We start from the raw sequence: 19,958 nt of genomic DNA, 5'->3' as shown, positions 1-19,958 counted from the left end.
ATCTAAGTCAGACCAGCCCAACACTACATGTACATTCTTAGTGTAAACTAAGAAGCCATTCAGAAAGTATTCCTTTGAGTAAAAAGGCATATACATTTTGATTTGAATATATAAACCATGTCCATACCACCTAAATTAAAACCACAAGAGACTGTTCATGTCATACAATAAATGCTATTCAATTTTACCAACTGTTTATTACATAAAAATGTCATTACTACTGAAAAGGTTACTTCGCATATATTAATGTTACACACCTCATTTTTCAGCTTAGTGCCATAAACCTCTCTTTGCTACGCTCTGAGAAGTCTCCTCTTTATCGGTGCATATGTGAAGCCCTACCCAAAAAGAATGTCACAAGCACACAATGACAAAACGTCTATTTCTGTTCTTAAAAAAAAAAAAAAAAACACAGTTTTTTTTTCCACAACACCTTTAGAGAAAACCTGAAAGAAAATAATTGGCAATCATATTGCAGCCTCATTAAGAAAAAATGGCACTTCAGACTGAAAAAGCAAGCAATGAAAGTTTTAAAATAAGCAAAGGCAAGCAACTTCTGTCACATATTCCACACTACACATCATCTACACAGGGTTTTATTTTCAGCTCTCTTTGTCTCTCATTATGCACTTGCAGAAAGAGGTACGTAAGATTGCTATATATGACGGAGATTTTATTATTCCAGTGAGTATATGAAGACTTCTCCAATGCCAAAGATTTACCAAAATCTCCTCATAAACTCAGGTTTTATGTATAACTTCCCTTCCTGCCCAACACAAAAGAGCAAACAATGTTTTCTTGCTGCAAAATGAATGACTGAAAGCCAAGAGGAAAAGAGAGGAAGGCATCCCTCCTACATCACCAGACCAATCTGCCAGCATGCACACTACCACCAACCAGATGTTACAGATGTGCCTCTGGGTCAGAAGACTAGGAGTACCTGTCCTAGAACTGTTTCCCTGTGTGACATACCTGAGCATAAACAATTGCTGTTGATTAACAACTTGAGATCTGTCAGCATGTGCATCAGTCATCCATTTAATGCATGCATCTTCCTCATCTACTCTCCACAATGGTAAAAGTTTTCAAAAATTTTAGCTGTTTAACCTTAAGTCTGACAGCAGAGTTGCCCACACTCGGCTTCTGTGGAGCACTTCTGCAAAAGACCCCTAAATATCTTGAGAACCACCACATCTCCAAAATCACTAGGGACCTTTCTTGCCCACTTGGCAGCTGTGTACTGGTGTACATACATCTGTTTGAGTGGTTCGCCCAGCGTTACAGAGGAAACTAACAAGAAAACTAGACCTACGATCCTGATTTGTCAGCTCTCTACTTTTCCAATTAGTCACGGCTTTCTTCCATTCCTTGAAGAGCACCTTCAGAACAGCCTTCGAAGCTGGAGGGTCAAATGTGAAAAGCAATGCTGAAAACTCGGGTTCAGTACTTGGCAGGGAAGTACAGCGCCGATCCATTTTGCTGCACAGCTGCCCAGATCCCAGTGACAGGGGGCAGGCGGGTGGACACAAAAGGCAACAAGGCTTTTAAAAGAGCAAGCCCACGTGCGAGGTGGAATTTTATTTCTATTTGTCAGATGTATGAGCTCCTTGAACAGTGGTTTAAAGCTGTTGTCTATGGAGCTGTTGCAGCAAAAGCCTAACACACCACCTCATCGTTTTATTCTACCCATCTCATCTCATCGCAGCAATTATCTCAAATTTCAGTATTTACATACCTGAAAAAGTCAATTTACACAAGCATCACCACCCTCCCCAAACTGCAGAGCATTCCACTAGCTACAGCAGAATCTCAAATTCCTAGCTAAAAAAAAAAAAAAAAAAAAAAAACCAAAACAACCCACAAAAAACCACCAACTTGTTTTCAGCTCGAGCCTCACAAGAAAAAAAATTAAAATATGCACAAGTTCAGCGACAGTTCCAAAGTCTCTGAAAACGGGCTTTCATCACGAAAACACTGACACGGCTTCAACTAGAGCAAACAGGAACGCTGTAATTTCCCAATCTTTCCAACATCTTAAGGAGTATTTCTAATCAGATGCCGTCCCCGCCTCACGTTTATTCTTGAAGACTGAAACCCGGGGTTTACTCGGGAGCTTCAATAACAAGGGCACAATGATCTCACGGCAACCGAAGCGATTTAAGCAAGACACCCGCTGCACGACCAAAATAGCCCGCTCCACAAAAGGAGAGGCACGGTTTCACACTTAGCCTCTTTCATGACAGCCAGCGTCTCCGCGGCGCGCTGCCTTGCCCGCACGCCGCGCCTTAATGATCCCAGAAACTGTTACCGGAGTTCGCATCCCTCCCCGAGCCGACGGGACCGGCGGTAGCGGGGGCACGGCGGGACGCGCTGCCCGCCTGCCCCGGGAGGCTGCAGGTGGCCGCGGCGGCGGGGCCGGGCGAGGCGCCGGGCGGGCGCTCGGCGGAGGGGCTGCCCGGGGCTCCCGGCCGTGCCAGGCGGCGCGGAGGGGCGCGGAGGGGAGCGGGAGAGCGCGCACGGACACACGCACTTGGGCGCCCGCCGCGCACTCCCCGTTACGCAACGCGCGTATTTCCCACTTTAAGGAATAAGCGCTGAGCGCTCCTGCACAGCCCGCGGAGCTCCGGGGGCGGGGGTGCAGCCCCCCGCCTGACCCCGCGCAACAGCTGCTGTGCCTGGGAGGAGGAGGAGGAGAAGGAGGGGAGAACCACGCTGCCCCCCCGCACGGCCAGCCTCCCCCCAAACTTCGCCCCCCCCCCCCCCCCCCCCCCCCCCCGCCCGTTCCCCTTCCCCGGCGGGGCTGCCGAGCCGCGGAACAGGCGCACTCACCTCGCCTCCGCGCAACTTTCGGGGGTCGCCCCTCTCGCTGCAGCCTGGGCGGGAGGTGGGGGAGGCAGTGGGGCGGGGTGGAGTGGGCCCGGGGGCGGGGGGGCTGTTACGGCTGAGGAGGTTTGGGGAAGGGGGAGGTTGCTCTTGCTGTTGCTGCTGCTGTTGTTTCGGAAATTCTTATTAGTATTTCTCTGCGGTCAGAAACCTGCACCCTTCCCCCCCCCCAAATGAAAAAAAAAAAAACCCGACCCAGAGGATCATCACATGGCGATTGCTTTGAACCAGCTGTTTCCAGAGCCAAAGTCTTGCGGAGAAAAATAAAGGGGGAAGGGAGGGAAGGAGGGGAGGGCTGGCAGGGGGGCCGGAGGAGGAGAGAAAGCCGCAGCGGAGGGAGGGCGGGTGGAGAGAGGGCGGGCGGCGCGGGGGAGGGGGAGCAGCACCGCGGCGGCTGTGTCGCTGCCGGAGCGGCACCCGGGGCCGGCGGCGATGGCAGCCCGGCCGGTGGAGGCGGAGGAGAGAAGGCGGCGCTGCTGTGCTGCTGCTGCCGCGGCCGCTGCTGCTGGCCGGCTCTGCCGCCCGCCCGCCGCCGCCTCCCGCGCCCCGGCCCAGCGCCGCCCCCGCCCCTCAATCGCTACATTGTTGACATTCGCAGGCTGACGTCACCCTCCCCGCCCCGCCGCGCGCTCCATTCACAACAACGCTACGCCAACGGCGCAGCGCCCGCCGCCGCGCCTACGCCCGCCGCGGCCCCTACGCACGGGGAGCCGCGTACGGCCGCTCCGGGAATAGCGGCGGCGCCGCCGGCGCTCCGACCGCCCCGCCCCTCCGCGAGCGGCCGGCGCATGCGCGGCGCGGGCTCGCTCTCACCCTCCCTCCGCCCCCGCGGCACTGCCTCTGTGTGTGTGTGTATGTGTGTGTGCGAGATGGGGTGCGTGCGTGCGTGCGCGCGTGCCGCCGGACCCCGCGCCGGGGCTCGCGCTGGCGGCCGCGGGGGGCTCTGGGAGCCGTAGTCCGCCGCGAGAGGCCGCCATGGCGGCGGGGGCGACCTGAGGGGTCGCCGCCGCGAAGGCTGTGGCGGTGGGGAGGCGCTGGGCAGGGTGCGATGGGCCGGGCGTGACGGGCAGGGCAAAGAACACCCACCCCGGTCATCCCTGGGTGCCGGCGGGGCCGGCTCGGTGTTGATGCCAGCGTTATTTTGCGTGCTCCGCCCCTCGGAGAAACCTCATCCTACTTACGGTGCCGACCGCAAGCGCCCAGCAGTCATGAGTCAGCCGTGCCGAGCGTCGCACGGGGAGGTGAGCGCTCCCGGGACTGAAAACAAAAACAAAGCCCCGACAAGTGTTCCCGACGCGGGAGCGCTGATTGTTCTTCGCCTTCTCTCGGGCGTGTGTGTGTGTTGTGTGTGTGTGAAGCGCCCGAATCCGAGCCCTTTTCCCGCCCCGAGGCTTGGCGCCATGGTTCCTTTTGCCAAGTGGAAAGCTGTGATTCCTGCAAATTATCCTGTTGCCGGCAGCCAGTGCTTCTGAGCGAGACCCCAAATGTCAATGGACATGAAATGCAGTTGGGAGAACTGGTAAATGAATAAGCCGCATTCTGCAAGCCCGAATTACTCAGCCGAGCTCGGACAGAAAAACATAAAGATGAAAGACAGCTGATAAAAAGGAAAGTTGGCGAATAAATGATTCACAATAGGGGCCGTGAGTGCGATTATCTCTGGAGACATCTCTAATTAAAGGGCGTTGGATAACTAGAGGGTTACATTTTCGTGGGTCAGTGGTCTTGAAAAAGAAATTGCAGTTGCAGTAAATGTCAATAAAGAATGATGGTGACCTACTGCTAACAAAAGCACGTTCAGTAATTAACATGTGCATGTTTGTTATTTTTTCTGCGTTTGTCAGTTTTCATTGTACGTTTTCATCCTGTTTCTCCCTTTCGCTGTGGCCAGATGATATACTGTGTTTTCTGTATCTCTTAGAGAGGAGCCATTCCTGTGAAGTTTTTCAGTGATGTCTTCCCCTGAAATTGCAGCAGCTACCTGCATTTTTGAAGTCTGCTAAACTACAGAAAACTATGTTGTCAACCTAGATTCAACTCCTTGTATGTCAGAGCAAGCATATAGTCACTTCTCAAAAACGCGATTCTCAGTTTGCATTTTGCACTATTGTCTACTTATGTAAAGTGGAAAGCCTTTAGTTCCTTATATTGTTTCGCCCCTACTTTTCCTAGCTACATGTGGCTGCAGAATAGCACCCTGCTGGAGATTTTGACTCATAAACTTCACTTTTCCTTTCCAAGTGATGTTCATATAAAGCCTTGCTCATCAGTGCCGTTTAGGTTCTGGTTCTGCAGACATATATGGTGTTAAGCACACAAAAAGTCCCATGGGGTGTAAGGAAACTCATTGTGTTTATACACTAGCAGGGCTGAGTCTTTGTGTTGCCTTGTTTTTCCCTGAGACACAAAAATAATTTTGTGTTGGCATGAGAGATAAAAATACTATAATGAGAAGGACAGAGAGATAAAAATAAGCCGTGCAGCATTTGTAATGCTTTAGTTAGCACACTACGTGCCCGTTATGCCACTGCATTCAAAGTGCACGAATTCTGTTATTTACGGCACACTTCAGGAGATACGGCTCCAGGTAGTCAAAGCCGTCCAAACTGAAAACTCAACAAAGCACGCAGTGTATGCTCTATCCATAGCACAATAATTGCCATTTTTCTCAGTGGCTGATGTTTTAATATGAATGCTACTATTTGGCTAAAAGGAAGAGTAATGTGAAAATGTCCATTTTCGGTTTTATTATTCAATGTATGCTGTGATAAAATTTGTAGTGGCTTCAGTGTGAATCAGGTCATGCTTGTGCAGGACAGAGATACCAGCATAGAGTGGAAGAAGGTAGAGCTAAGCAGGGACTCTGCACAGAGGTTTCTTGAAAACTCACCAAGTAACTCTATGCAGCTTTTGGTACTCAAATGCTATTAATCATTTTGTGATCAGCTCATAATTCAAGACAGAGTTAACATACCCATGCGTCACTCAGATCATGATTTTGTTATGGCTGTTGTATCTCCATACAACAGAAGAAAACTGGGGAAAAACTGACAGTTGTTTTCCAAATACAGAAGGAATACTATACTAACCAAATGAAGCCTACTGTTTAAAAATGCTATTTTTATATCACATATTTTACATTTTAATGTCTCGGCTTCCCAGTTCATTTCCAAACTGCATATATTCCAGGAACAAATCTAGCCTGATATTGTTTTCTTTGCAATCAACTATCTTCATGACTTAATTTTTGTATATGTAACTATTTCTGGACCGTTTTTCTTGCAGTGCAACCAAACATATATTCTGGACAAATATGAGCTATTTGAAGAGAGGTTGTGTATGGTCTCTCAAAACAATAGACAATTTTTCAAGCAATTACAACAAAATAAGGTAAGAATGAATGTGAAGACGTACAATTTAGAAGTTGACCCAAGAATACTCAAGGGATAACTTGCCATGAATGCTGCAACGCATCCTCCAGGAAAGGCTGCATCTACACATTCAACAACATGTGTTGGCTCAGAGCTATGGACAAATTTCCTGGTTGCATGTTACCTTTACTAACATTAATTAGGTGGTTTCTCCCCACTGCCATGACTCCGTCTCTTTGGAGAGGACTGCTTGGTTGAGCTTATGGCACTTGACCTACTTTTGAGTGGTTCCTTTTTGGATAACACAAAACTTTCCAGAATAGCTGAATTATGAGGCTATATATTTCATATGTAAATTTAAAAGATTTTAACGTGAATCCAATATTGTAAAACATGTCCCAACATCCCTTTCTTAGATCTCATTTGCATATCAATCTTGTAACTTGAATAGTCTTAATAGTGCCACTTGTTGGAGAGCTCTGTGTATTGCAAGGTATTTCAGTCACATATTTATAAAAACAAATGGCTTTTTCCTAGTGAAAGGCAATTCCTAATTTAAAGTGCTATGGAAAGACAAGTACTGCAGTTTTGGCTTCAACCACGCTGACTCAAAAACTATGAATGAGCAACACGTTAGTGGATCTTATGCAATTTGATCTTTACAATGGTAATGTAGGAGTGAAAAAGGGAAAAATGAGGACGAATTTTGCGGGTTTTAATTCAGGAAGTTGTCGTTTCCTTCTGAAGTACATTTTGCCCTTCAGCATTTGAGTTGAAAAATATCAGTTTTCCTGGGTAAGCCCTGGTCCTGCGCAGAGATCTAAGTCATTATTGGTAATTATGCACATATTCTCCTGGGTTATGCAGGTAGAATTAATGACATTGCATCATTTTCTCTGCAGTGATTAAGAAATTCACAGTTGATTATTGATTATACTACAGGCACCATATGTCTTTTTGCAAGCAGATCCTACCACACCACCGGTACATTACGTTTCCTGGAGCACTGACGGTACTAACAGCATACCCTGAGTCAGTGGCGGTGACAGCTATGAAGGAGACGTTCTCATGGTGTGTGATATCAAAGATCCACAATGTAGTGTCTCTGGAGCGTGGCTTGACATCACATCAAAAGCTCCACAAAGGAGCATTTGTCATGCACAGGGCTTCAGATCCTTGGCATGGTGTTTGGAACATCTGGTGAGATATAATACTGGAAATATATTGAAGTACCAAAGAAGTGTTGTCGCTGGGACTGAAATTACAGTGTCAGGAAGCAAGGTAGGAAAACATGGCAGGCACTGACCTTTAAAAAAATTGATGCAGGTAACATAATAAAAAGGGAATATAAAGAACTTTTTGTATGTGAAGAAACAGGGGGCCAGGAATCGTTAAGGTTTACACATTATGTCCAAAAAGTGTTCTGTGGTCACTAAGTGGATTCTCAGTTTTTTATCTTTTTCCAGAACCCCCCCCCCCCCACACACACACAAAACAAACAAACAAACAAACAACAACAACAAACCAAAAACACACACAGAAAAAACCAAAACAAAACAAACAAAAAACCCCACCTCTTCACATCACCTACTTGCTGGGGTCACCCAGCTTAGCTCTGACATAGTTTAATTTGGCTAAATAGTTGGAACACCTATGCTAGACAGGTAGGGTGACTGAGCTAAAGATTATTCTTTCCAACGGATTTACAGGAGATCAGAATTTGTTAGCCCCAGAACAAACACAGCCCTAGCAGCCTGCAGGTGCTTTGAAGTTCAGTGCTGTGAAAAGCAGCACAAAAACAGCCCAAGGCAAGTCCTGGAGTTGGCTAGCCAGGTTTAGGCTTTGTCCTTCCTCATTTTGTTTTAAGTCAGGGCTGTTTTCTGAGAATTTCCTCAGCTCTATTACAGCCGTCAGCTTCTTTTTTACTTAGTGTCCTCATTATTATTTACAAATTGTGAGTTACATTTTAGAATTTGAATTTAGAATGATATTTTAAAGTATATTATAAAACTTTTTTTGAAGAGTTCTAAAGGTCAGCTCTGCCAAATTCCATGATTTCACATGGTCAGGATGATCCCAGAGTCTGCTTCTAAAAGCCAGGACATCTGAAATGACATATTTAAGTCTTGGTTCACATATTCTCATATCACTAAGAATCAGCACAGTCAAATAGTTTGAGGGCAGTTGTGGGCAAAACCTTGTTTTAGCTCAGCTTGCTCAAAAGCCTTGTTATCCATCTTTTCTACTACATTTGACCTTTATAATTATTGTATTAAGAATATAGAAATTAGGTAAAAATTAGCCCCCCTTGCTTTTCAGCTAGCCCTGATATCAGAGGGGCTGGGTGGGGCTGAGCTTAATTTCTGACTACAACCAATGTGACACTGTAAGTGGATTTGGATACTTGGATTCATTAAGATCCCAGGTGCACAAATGGTTTGGGTTACATCCTAAGTCTGGTCTCCTTCACAGTCATGGATTCACAAATAGTGCAGTGTGCCAATTCAGCACTGTAGGTCTGGTCACGTTCAATAGGAACTTTCACAAACACAGATTTACAAACAGTGCTGTTTATTGGAGCAACAGGTTATAGATTCTCCTTAGATTGCTGGTGGTAAGTTCACTAAACCTGCAAAATACTAGCAATGTAGCACTATGCACAAGTGTTCCTAGGTATGTTCTGAGGCAGCCAGAGGCCTAAATCTTACCAAAAGTGTGTCACTGGCTTTGGGAAAGAGAGAGGAGCAAGCCCATTGACTTGTCTGCAATGTGAGGGATTTCAAATGCTGGCTTCCACTTTGGGGGAGAAGTGGAGGTAGTCAAATATTCCATTACTGCTGTCATAGGTGGAGGAGAGGGGCAAGCACTTCACACGTAAATGGACAGTTAAAAGAGAGAGAGTACAAAGACTGTGCAAGGCTAGCACAGAACCATGACACCTTGTTACTACTCCCTCTTCCACTTGGCCAATTGATAAGGGTCATCTGTCCTCTTGATAACTTATCACCCCATCAGCAGGCCATCATGTCCATGGTAATTCCTTCACCACTGTCTCATGGAAATCCCTTCACCATATCAGTTATGGCATAGATCATAGCTGTAAGCGTCATTCCCAACCCAGTTATCCAGAAAAGTGAAAATATTTGCAGGAAGCTGTGAGAGGAGACAAAACATCTGCTTTGTCCAGGCTGTCCTGCAAATCAAGGGACGCACAAGAGGATTAGAAAAATGCTTCTTTCTCCTGAACAGTGCTGAGGAAGGGAAAACATCTGGGACTGGAGAACAAAGAGGGCACGCAGAGGTTAATCTAGATATGACAGAGTGGTGTTTGCGTTCTAGATATTAAATGTCAGGCGGGAGACTTCTTTCCATTCAAGCACTCAGAGATATTTCTGAGCAGTCTAGGTGGCAGTCCTGACATGTCACAGGGCACCAGTTATTTGGCAAGATTTAATTCAAAGTCATTATTTTGGGAAGGAAAGATGATAGGTAAAAAGAAAAGCACTATTCTGTAGAGAGAATTGCTATTTCTAAGGACTCTTCAAACTCCACGTAGTCTTCAACATCAGTGAGAGTTTATACAGATGCACAAATGGCTAAATAGTTTTTAATCTTCTTATTAAGAGTAAAAGCCTAGGGGTAATTATTACTCACAGAAGTACTGAGTTGGTAACAGTTGTGACCTTCTAGCACCCATGATTCTACTTTCAGTGCACACTGTAAAAGGGGCTTTTCTTTTCTTTCCTGGATGGACTGTGCAGCCACAGCAGAGGACATCTGGCTGTTGTCTTATGGAAGTCAGAAGAAGTTTCTTCATAACTGGCAGTTCTGGTGGGATGTCTGACTGGATGCCTGGCTGCCTCTTGTGCCCCTGGCACTGTCTCTCTCAGTGCTGTCTGGACTTCTGTCATGGTGGTTGTGTGCTCCCTTTGCCTCTGCAAGTGGGGGAATACTGAGCACACTGCTGCTTAAGCCTTACCTGGAGAGGTGTTTCTGGTGACGAGTCATGCAGGATGTAGCAGATGGAGCCATGGAGACAGTATAGTGCTGGTGTCACTGGGAGAGAAGCCTGGAGCACTGGGGGTGGGCAGTGGAGATGGAGGGGGGGACAAAGCCGAATGCAAAGCCACCAGCTTTGTCAGAACCCAGCACCAGCAGACGTGACTATGTTATGGGGGATGTCTGAGGTGTCCACTGTGCCTTCAGAGGGTGGGAAGTGATGCACAGCAGCTCTTGGGAATGCAAAATTTAGAAGGCAAGTCTGATCGTCATGTAGTTTAATAGTAACTTGCTTCATGATGCTGAAACATGACTGGAGCATAAGAAGGCTTGTGCTGGTTGAGGATGGCTTCTGGCCAGCCAGAGACTGGAGGAGGACTGGAGGGAGTGCTGGGGGGAACACAGAGGGTGCAGATGTACTGGCACTCAGGGAGCACACACTGGCCCTGCTGGCATGGTGGCTCCTTGCCTCTGGTGGCCATAGGAAAGCCATTGGAGTATTTTGGACTTGTTATTAAAGGCTAAATCCCTGACAAGCTGCGATTGTGAGAGGGTGTGGGGGGTTGGAGTGCTTCAGTGCTACACTGAAGGCTTTGGTCTTCCAAGGTAGTTAATTTTGCTTTCAGCTCTAGTACTAACAGAATACTTGGGACCCCAGTGAAACTGGCTTTCCACTGACATATTTAATTATCTGTTTGATTCATTTACTTCTCACATCCATTTCTTTTGCTTTTTTCAAAAAGGCACCTTAAGCAAGGACCAGGGCAGAAAATGTATTTCTGTAAGGATGAAGATGGCTCTTTCCATGCAGAGGGATTTATAAGCTGCCTTCAACTATTTTTTGATTAATAGATAGTGTTACTGAAGTGTTAACACATAAGGCAGAAGTCAAGCCTCTGTTATTTTTCTCCCTTAGCTGTGAAAGCAGAGTGCATTGGCTTGCAGCATGTGGTGTTTTTGCAGGGTTTATTTGGTAGCTGCAGCAAATAATTGTGACCTCTGATTACAGGAGTGATTTAAAACTGCTCTTTGCTATGTTAACTTGAAGTTGTGAACTACAAAGGTTTGCAGTGAATAGCTTATGAATAGAAAAGGGACTCTGTTGGAACTTGCTATTATGTTTGAAGTTGGTAGAAACTAGGGATTGAAAAGACCCGCTGGTTCACTGAATTAATTCATTGCACATGCAAGAAACTCCTGGCACACTGATATCCTTCCTATGTTTCTCGGGAAAAAGAAAGTACATTGAGATGTTTCTGGACAAAATGCTTTGACATAAGGCAATCCATTAGGATGTCTACATTTTGAGCCAGTCTGCCATCTAGTTAATTTTTACATTAAATTTTCAATGTCAATTGCAGAATTAGTAAAAAATTAAAGCTTCATGTAGAAGAAAGATTATTTATTATGTATTTCTCATTCTTGAAGTAAAAGGAAATGCTATTCTGTAGCTCTTACTGTTCTGGTTTTCTCTGAAGAACTGTCAGTTTAGTCTAAATATGGATGTTGTGAAAACATACAAGTAACACAAGGCTGATAATGTTTTTATTTTTGTTTGGTTTTTTAAAAATATAAGTCAGAAAAACACTTTTGAAGAACTGGCAACCCACGACTTTTGAAATCCCATAACAATACAGTAAAATCTTGTAAGCAGTAAGGAAACAAAATATTGGTGATATTTGGTGATTATGCCAATCGAAAAGAAAAAAAATAAACAAAGGCTGTAAAGAGTGATGAGCAAATTCCATGTGAAAAAATTTTACTTGTCTGATAATTGAACTTAATTAAATTTAACTAGATGTGTAGGCCAAGAAATCTTTTCCTTTTTCCTTTTTTTTTTTTTTTTTTGAATGGACTTTCATAGGAAATTGATAGAGTTTCTCAAAGGAATAGACTTGCTAGATTCAATTTGTGAATGGCACAGCCTACTTTTGTCTTTAGCTTATGAAATTTGATCTATTTTGTCATGACTACTTTCTTTGTTAAAAGGTAAAATGCACATTGGGCAAGTGCTCTATGGCAATTTGCATAAAAAGTGATGACAAAGAACAATTAATTCCTCATTATTATGCAGTGAAATGCTACTTTGCTCCTAAGTGACTGAAGAGGAAGGTTTTTTCCCTGTGTGTAAATCTGTTGCGGCATTGTTCTAAAAATAGTTACTTAAGAGCCCTCTGCACTCTTTATAAATCAGGGTCTTTGACACTCCAGGCTGTTCTCCACAGAGAGATTTTTCTCACACATGCTGAACACTACAAGTATCGCCCCAAATATTCATCACAATAATAAGCATCAGAATTTTGTTAGATAAGGCAAGATAGAGTAATTTAGTATTTTGTCAAATTAGATCTCTATCCTTTTTATCTGGAGATCAGTATTCAAAGTGCACTCAGATCACACACAAATAGAAACATATTCCTGCCACACACAGCTAGTCTGTACAGAACAAAGAGTCAAGATATCGTTGTCTATGAAGGCTTGATTCTGAGTACAGATTTCATTACCAGCTCACCATAGGATAATGAAATTCCTTCGGGGCAAAGATGAGGTACATCAAAGAGGCAGCATGGAGAGGCAGACTTTGTTAGTGCATGCTCTGTCACCTGCATTACTGGTCCTTGCCTGCCTTTAATTTGTAAGGAAATGCTAGTAATTCAAACCCTTTTATTGGACCAGCTTATATTTATATATGTATGTGCATAAATGTATGTGTATACACAGAGAAATATATGTTTTTTAACATACAAAACGCTCTGGAAGTTGTTTGGCTTTGCAGCTGAAATGGAATATAGAAAATAATCAATTTCTTGTGAGCAAAAATATTGCCTATACAGGTCCTAAAAGCATCTTTGTATTTACGAAATAAGTTCTGCCTGCAAAGTGTAGATAAATAACCCTCCCTGCAACTTTGCCTTTTTATTTCTGTAGCAATTCAGAGTGACTTTAGTGCCTATGGAAATAGAGTACAATGTTTGGCAAGACCAGGAGCTGCTGAAGACATGAATCACCAAAGCTTTCCCACAAAGCTTTGCCAATACGGGAACAAAAGGTTTGCCCTACAGAAACACACCGCGGGTCTATCTAGTCCAGCATCCTGCCTCTGGCAGGGACCAGTAACTGATGCTTCAGAGCAAATCAAAACCACAGCAAGCACCTAGCTAATTATGAGATGCAATGTGTAGAGGAGAAAAAAAAAAAAGGTTGGTCCTGACTCACAAGAGAGCAGTTTACGCCCCGAAGCATGAGGTTTGATTTCCCTTGTATCCGTTTGCTTTACTCACACAGTTGCAAATACTATTTATGCTTAAAAGAGTTTCTAATCCTCTCTTGGATTCTAATCAACAATCTGCCTCAATAACCCGAGAGTTACCAGGAAGTTCTTGGGGCTGAGCACACACTGCATGAAAGCTTTGTGCTTTACTAGTTTAGGGAAAGTTTTCCAGCCTTGGCCTAACACCCACTGCCCTGAGGATCAGACCTAATTGTCTAGATGAAAAATACCCAAGCTACCACTCCCTTCCCCTTGAGCCCTGCCTAACTGAAGCAGTTAATTCTTTCCCAGCCCCCATTTGCGAAACAATTGCTTTGGAGAGGTTTCTTTTGCTGGCGCTGGGCAGTGGGTCCCCCTTTCTATCCTTCTAGGAGGTTTGGATAGGTTCCTCTATGTCCTATCTCCGTATGCGAGAGGTCTGCCAGCAGTCAGAGGATGCTACCTGGCCACACAGTCTCCTTCCCACTGTGGCAAAAGAGAGGGCAGTGGCAGGCAGAGGAACAGGGCACAGGGGAGGTTCACAGAGGGCAGCACTGGAGCCAGTTTCTTTCTGCCCTTTTAGTATTTCCTCATTCAGGAGTTCCTCTTGGACTGCTCTGTGGAAACATGCAATGCCTATGAGACTCCCTCTCCTTCCCAGCTTAGTTCAGATTTTCTTCTCTCCTGGGCAAGAATGCAAGCAACACTTTCAAATCATCATTTGGTGACCTTGCACGACCTTGACTGTCACTGCTGCGTGATCCTAGCTCCATTGCAGCAGAGTGATAATCCTCTCTGCACTCTCTCCGTTGCATGTGGTTTTCTACTATGTACATCACAAAGTGGTTATTTAAATCCAGCACACGGACCTTAACAGCAATATCAGAAGGTAAAGGAGCTCAAAATAGTCTCACCTACTCCTCGTGGAGCCTAAGTGCTGAAGCCTAAAGCTGTGAGCCTGAGCTGAACAGAGAGGTGGCTCCTAAACAAGGAGGTGCCTAAACTCTGCAGGGTTTCATCCCAAAGTTTTGCCTTCACAACCTGAGGCTGTCATTGCTGCATAGGTGAAGGAAGACAAACCTCAGTTTTGAGGTGTCCAGCAGACTGGAGCCTGAGGATGTGCTTCTGAGCTCCAGACAGCTCTCATGGCATTGCTGCCATGGCATCCTCACCTCTGGCTGTATTTTCACATCCTTTCCTAGCTACTTGTCCCTAAGGCAAACACTGGTGCTGCAGTATGACAGTTTGGGACCTCAAGTGGCTGCACACTTCTTTACAAAATTAGTTTTCTGCCATCTTAACCTCCTGAACCAGCTGACCAGGAGATCAGATAAAACCAGGACCTGTGCAAAGGGAGGATGGGAATGGGAGTCTGGGAATAGGGCAGAGCACCCCATATTGATGTGGATCCACTGCCTCGAGAGTCCAGCAAAGAGGCACCCCTGTCTCAGCCTGGCACCCCACAAGAGGGTGATCTGCCTGCTTGATGCTCCCCTGTGCGGAGGCTCCTCAGCATCTGACCAAGAGCAGCACCTCTGTGTTTTAGTGAGGGGCACCACTGTGGTGAGTCCAAGAAGAGAGGCAGGTTGGTGTGGTGGGGAAGGAAGGAGGGGAGGGGACGTGAAGGTCAGGTGGTGGGCTCAGACAGTGAAGAAAAAGTGATGAGTTTGCTGCTTATTGCGGGCTTAGAATAGGGAACACTTGATTCTTTTGTGCCCCTTCCATCTGAGGACACTGGGCAAGTTGGGAGTTCAGTGAGGGCTGGGAGCAAGCTGCCCGCATGAGCAGTGAGGATAGGCATATTGTGTGTTTTGCTGGCTGATGTCCATTTCCCTTCATGCTTTCTCCATACCTAAAGTCAGCTATGCTTCTGTTTCCACCGTCTTTCCCAGGATCTCTTTAGCTGCTGCTTCAGCTATGGCAAACAACAGAACAAAGCTCAAATCTCAGAGCCCTTGTTCAGCAATGATCTCCATGCAGAAGAAGCAGCCTGCCAAATACAGAGGTCTGAAACTGCCTGCAGTGTGTTGGTCTGTTTACTTAGCACAGCTCATGCTATTTGCTTAAGTGCTATTAGATACATCCTGGGAGAGGTGAGAGGAATGTTTTCTGCAACCTATACTGAATTTTTCTGCAACCATGATGTGAAAAGAATGCCATTTCATGTCAAGAAACTGTTATTTCACCTGGGAGCATGTTCTTTTTTATTCCTCAGACTACATTTTACATGCCTGGGGTGTATACATGTGATCTACTGAAATCACTTGCCATCTTAATAATTTATGCTGCTCTTCAGTCTTAGCAGCATGCATAAACTTCAGTGACACTTTGTCATTCCTCTCTAAATCATTTTGAAAAATCATCCAAGGAATAGCACCAGATCTGTGGCGTTCCGTGTTTCTCCTACTTCACTTTCCAGACCAGGTTCTAAGGTGGCAGGATGACACAGCAAAAGAAAAATCACAGCCAGAAAGGTGTGTATTGTCCCAATAGTAAGAAATTGGAATAATGTATAATGTAGTGGAATAAACATTGGCATAGCTGTTCAGCCTAGCACTGTCAACCCATGGTGGTGGAAGCAGGGAGAATCCGGCTGAAAGAAAATGTTCCCCTTTCACTTCAGGCAATCTCTTCATAAAACCTCACAATGAACAAATAAACATAATGGAAAAGGGAAGGTGTGAGGAGTAACCTTTAAGACATTTAGCATTTACTATTGTCACACGGGACTGTACCGAGATTATTTGTTTCCTATTGCTTAATCCATTTATAATGCAGTATACTAATCCACAGTTTGTCATTTGACCCACTGCTCTTCTACGCGGAGCTCTGTCAAAGGATTTTGAAAACCTGCTGACACTTTCTGCTTCCTTAATTCAATGGGAGTCTTGTGGGTTTGAGGGAGAGAGCTGCAGCTCAGCTGGCCTGATCCTGCACCCTAAACTAACAATGTCTGTGGTTGCACATAGTGAGCATCCTCCGTGCTGGGGTTGACCCTGCCTACCTTCCTGTCTCATATTTTGGAAGAGAGAAACTCTTTAGTCTTGGAAAACACCCTTGTTTTCCCACATTGCATGCTCTTGCCAGTCTCTCTGTTTTAAAGCTTAGCTCATGAATACTTTTGACTTCATCAGCTTAGGTTTTCTTAACTTGCTCCAGTAGCTCCACTTCAGAAATATTTATCTTCATAATAGCGCAATAAGCATTTCAATAAATTTCAAAATCCCTTACTATAGTGACAACAAATGTAAATAAAAAAAAATCACCTTCTTGAAAATGTCTTAATCCTTGTTAATTGTGTCCTTAATTCCGTAATGACCCGGAGGGCTTACAGAGACACACAGGCAGTTTTATTGCTGTTTAGTCTATTTGAATAATTATGTATTGTTTATCTTATTATCTTTGGCTGTTTGCTCCCTCTCCTCCCTCCGAATTACTGTCTATTTACAGTTTACTTGTGCTGAGCTGGTTTGGTCAGAATTTCTAACATGTTTGTGTGGAAGCTCCCTCAGTGCTGTCCTGGAGGCAATGTCTCTGAAGTTCACGGCACCACACTATACTACAGCAGCTTCTGCCTTGGAAAACCTTTAAGGCTCTGAAATTTTTTATAAAGGTTTGTTTGCCTCAGTTCAGTGTGATAAAGAAGTACAATGTGATGTTTCAGTGAGGCATTTGATTTTTTTTTAATATAGTTATCATTAAGAATTATATTAGCCAGAAGAACAATTTTACCTTAAAATTGTCAGGTACTTTCCTCCTATCAGCTGCTTATAAGTCCCTCATTTTAACCATTGCAGGTGGCTCCTTCTAGGCTCTGTGTCAATCTCATCTATTAAAAATTTTTGGAAGAAATGTTGGCCGGGACGGGAGGGAGGCGCTGAGAGCGGAGCTGAATGAGGAGCTGGTAGGATACACTGAGACTACCTGACCCAAGGACCAGAGCTGAAACACAGCACCTGCACCCATCCACCTCCCTTGGCTGCCTGTGGGGGTGATTTCCAGCACTGCCCTTTTGGCGTTTGTGATTTGTACAAATGAGGCCCAGGATGGGACCGCAAACTTAATTTGTATGTCTGATGTAAACTAGCAGTGAGGCAAATCTGTGAAGATGCACAGCTAGTTCACTACCTTAGCCAGCCTATAAATCCAAGTAATTTCCATTTGTACTTATCACTGAGAAGGTCACAAGAGAAAAAATTTGACGAAGAAATCTTTGCCTTCTTTTTTCAGCTTTGGTACAAAATGGATTAATAAAAAAGGAGAGAAAAATAATCTCTTCTTTCTCTTGTCATGGGAACCACATGTGCTGTGGGAAGTAGAGAGTGAAAAGAAGCAAGTGCTCTAAGTAGAGGATTATTTTATGTATTTCATGGGAAAAAGTTGTTCAGCTCTTTTCAAAGCAAACTATGCCTACAGTATTTTAAAGGGAAGTAGGAGGAAATGATAATAATTATATCTGAACTGGCTTAGGGCTAAATTCTGCAGATGAATATGGGTGTGACTGGGCAAAATGTTGTCTTGATATTAACCTGAAAGAAAACTGAACCTATCAAACCCTGATTCATTTGCAAAAACTGTTATGTGTTTTGTTGTCTATTCACACAAATGTATTTGATATTTTAAAATTTTTCTTATCTGAATGTGCAAATTAACCTATTCTTTATTCACCTTTGTAGGAGTATATTTGTATGCAAAAGTATGACAATTTAGTTTCAGTCTTAAAGATCCCAAATAGCCAATGTAAATATTAGTGGAGAATATAAAATGAAAAAAAATTAATGACAACTTGAGTATTTGTGGATTTTGCTCAGAAGTAGATGGGAAAGTGAGTAAAGACCGAGAAAGCGAAAGACCCGCAGAGTTAGTTATATCTGTAGGGCAGATGGGTTTATGTTGTTGATCAAGGCCAATAGCCATGTTCATAAAGAGTAAGAAATAAGAAAATTATTAAAGGGAGCTTATGAATGTAAAACCTTAATAAGTGGGACATTATAGAAAAATCAAAGAAACCCTAAAGGATAAAAGAGTCCAGTCCTCTGTGGTGGAAAAGAGAGCTACTGCAGCTCTTAAGTGCAGCTGTCCTGGTGTTAATGAAAAGCATTTTTTTTTTAAACATCCAGAATTGTATGGGTTAAAAATTCTTTCTCAACTGACACAAACTCAGCTAAACAGATCAAAAAGAGATGGAAAACCAAAACACAAGCTCAGAAGTTGCCTTTGCCTTGTACCAGGAGTCAGAAAGTGTCAAAAGATGTGTCATATCTTAAAAGGCTAAATGAAAAGTTATAGTTCCTCAGTACATGAAGAAAGAAAAGCTTTATTGAAATAGTTTCTTTGTCGCATCCTATAAAACTATTATGAGGACAGCACGTATAAAAGAGTAAGAAAAACAGAGGTTACTGGAAATTCATGTAAAGATGAGTTTCTCTGTCTTATAACAAGAGAAAGCCATCACTTGCAATACAAGTGTTTCTAATTATATGGGGGTTGGGGTTTTTTAAAGTTTCTGGACTTTTCTGCTAAAAACCTATGGCACTTTCTGAAAACTGACTGTTACAGATGTTACCAGAGCAGCTGGAAAACCCATCCATCATTTTGAACTCTGATCAACAAACACAAATATTCATGTTCTCCAGAAACGTGTTTCTTGAAGTGAATGGCCAAGGTTTTCGCTGATGGATTTTGCCATAGCATCCACAAGTAGTGCCATACCAGGGGCTGTTCCTTCGGCAGTGCTGTGCAAAGCACCCTTCCCTGCCATGGGGTATAGCTGTGGCTGCAGAGCTGTGGACCCCCATCCACGCTGGGGCTGACACTGCTAATTCTGGACCAGTTTTGTGTAGTCAGATCTTGAAAAAGGCTGGAGAAAAAAAGTTGCCTCTGGCACATACTGAAGTTTCAGTAGTTTCAGAACTTTGTCTTTCAGTCCCACTCATTGTGTTGACTCCTCCTGCCAGGTCTGGATGAAAGTAGTTGACAGAGTTGACCTTGTCTTAGTTTAGGGCAAAACTGGGAGGAAACATCCAAATGGGGTCCCTCTAGAAAGCAAATTCAAGAGCACATTCCCTCCCCTCCCCCCCCCCCCCCAAGTTTGGGAAAGATTTCCTTTTAGAAAGTGGAAAAAACTGTTTATTTAAGAAGAAAAGTATTCACAAGTATTTTTTTTTAAAAAGTAATATTAAACAATAAAACATCTTGCTATTCTGAAGAGATGGAAAATTCAGAAAGTCCTTCTGTAGTTCAGAGAGAGTTCTCTGTGGATGTTTCTCAGCTCACTGTCTCTCAGTCCCTCTGGTGCTGGAATGCAGCATTCTGGGCCCTAGTGGGTCACAGGCATGAGCTCCCGGTATTTTTCTGGATTTTTGGTCCAGAGCAGGTCTGAACAATTCCAGGAAAAGGAAGAGCCATAGTCCAGGGAACTTGTCTACCTCAGCTAGCTAAAAAGCTAACTAAAA

The 19,958-nt window shown here is 44.3% G+C and overlaps 1 protein-coding gene across 8 annotated transcripts in view; it reads right to left on the bottom strand.

The window, feature by feature from the left end:
* Positions 1-4,181, bottom strand: part of BACH2 (BTB domain and CNC homolog 2) — a 190,165-nt gene extending 185,984 nt beyond the window's left edge. For 5 of the 8 annotated variants that reach the window (XM_040058013.2, XM_058419668.1, XM_058419669.1 and 2 more), the window contains exon 1: positions 2,830-3,237. The gene's annotated coding sequence lies outside the window, so the exon portion shown is untranslated. Of the gene's footprint in view, positions 1-2,829; positions 3,238-4,064 lie in introns of those variants that run through there. The other 3 variants (XM_058419670.1, XM_058419671.1, XM_040058016.1) reach the window with 3 other exon arrangements.
* Between the last annotated feature and the right edge of the window lie 15,777 nt (positions 4,182-19,958).

The sequence above is a fragment of the Hirundo rustica genome, chromosome 3, assembly GCF_015227805.2.
Source record: "Hirundo rustica isolate bHirRus1 chromosome 3, bHirRus1.pri.v3, whole genome shotgun sequence".
NCBI classification, from domain to species: Eukaryota; Metazoa; Chordata; class Aves; order Passeriformes; family Hirundinidae; genus Hirundo; species Hirundo rustica.
The sequence above is the reverse complement of the archived record's forward strand: the minus strand, read 5'-3'. Positions and strand labels throughout refer to the sequence as shown.